Below are 1,853 nucleotides of genomic sequence, written 5' to 3' on the forward strand. Positions count from 1 at the left end.
AAGTCTGGGCATCACTCTAATCTGTCTGGGACTGCAACTGAATTAGAATATCACAATGGGATGGCACCTTGGAGGTGCTCGGACTATGCAACTCTGAATGAGCCACACTGATCTTTGATACCACGGTATTGGAGAAGGGGTTGGGAGTGAAGGTGGGCTGGGGGCCAAGCACAGAGATTCTGGGGCCTGTTCCTGCCTTGATGCCACAGACAAGAAATCTCATTCTGGCTAAGGTTGCCTGGCAAGTAATTGCCAGGATGGAGTGCTAAGCAAGCAGCCGCAGTGTCAGAGAATCTGACCTTGGGAAGATAATGAGACAAGGAGAATTCAGAACAGATGAAAGCCAGGAGCACCTACTTTATCTACTGACAGCCAGAGAACACCTTCATGCTCAATCAGTTCCCGCTAATGAGACAAGATGGGGCAAGATGGTAAAACAGCAGTAACAGGCAAACTTTTTTTTTTTCAGCTTAATGATCTATAACTTAGTTAGATAAAATTGTCTTTTAGGTCAGACAGCAACATAAGTCTGAGTATAAAAAAAATACAAAAGCAACACCTGAATCGTTTGGGTTTTGTTTACTTTGCAAGGGGAGTGCCAAGGTGGAAGGCACTAATGAAATCCCCGTACACTTTGGCCATGCCATTTCCCGATCGACTCTACTAGAAGGACAGCGTTTTAATATGGTGGTGCCATGGCCAGTGAATGCCTTAAATCATCCTCTTTTACAAATCCTGTCACTAGCTGTTTTAACGTTCAACAGGAATTTTAACATGCACCTGACACTTTTAATTAATCACTGCTTTAGTCTTCCTCTGCTGTGCTCTAAGTTATTACATGCCTCCTGGAGATGACAGTGCAATTCCCATAAAGATTTGAATACCTATCGACAGGGGAGTTTTGGATACCTCCTGCTTTTGTTGCAGTTGCAGAGATGGTGCCCGGGTCCCCGGAGAAGGGACCATTTGCTGTGTAACTTTCACGCGGTTGACATTTGCTAGGTGCTATATGCATAGTATCATTTGACCTGCCCCTCCAGCCCCGGGTTGCAGTTCTTACTTAGCTTTGCTTATTGAAGAGCAGCTGAGAGCTCACAGAAATTATGAAATTTCTCCAGAATCTGATGATTAGTTTGTTATCATTTGTCTTCTTATTGCCAACGTCCTGTCCTTTTCACCGCACCTTGATGCTAATAGACGATTTTTCAAGATACATAGATACATGGGAAGGGATGAAAGGTATAACCCAGAAAACCAGAATCAACATCTTTAGCACATGAGAAAAATGTTTCTGTTTCTGAATTGACTTTCTAGGAGAAATGTTTTTAAAGTAGCCTGATAAGACATTAGTATATTGTCATTGGCAATACCAGTGACAACTCGTCTGGGTCGGAAGCAGGTTGGTGGCTTCTTAAGCAGCGGAAGACAGTGTTCCTATTTGATGCTACTGATGTCTGCATGAGGGTTTCCTTGTCTTGTGAAGAGGGGAAAGGCCACATCATGGCCTTTATTCTCTCTCCCCGCACAACTCCTCCCTCAATACAGGCACACATGGATGCACATACCCGCGTGCGCACACACACATGCACACACACACACACATGCACACATGTGAGATCACAAGCACACTGAAGGCTTCTCTCAGGAGTGATAGATGAAGGAAATTAGGGCTCCTGTGGAGACTTTGGAAGTGGACCTACCTTTTGCATATGACCTACTAAGATACGAACTGGGCCTCATCTCTGCAAACCTCAGACAGAGGGAGCTTTTGGAAGCAGTTAGTCGTTTCTTTATGTCAGTGAAAAATATGTGAGGAAGTATTTCTAATGACGGGAAGGTGGCTGCTTTCTCAG

Source organism: Vulpes lagopus, chromosome 9 (assembly GCF_018345385.1).
Source record: "Vulpes lagopus strain Blue_001 chromosome 9, ASM1834538v1, whole genome shotgun sequence".
NCBI classification, from domain to species: domain Eukaryota; kingdom Metazoa; phylum Chordata; class Mammalia; order Carnivora; family Canidae; genus Vulpes; species Vulpes lagopus.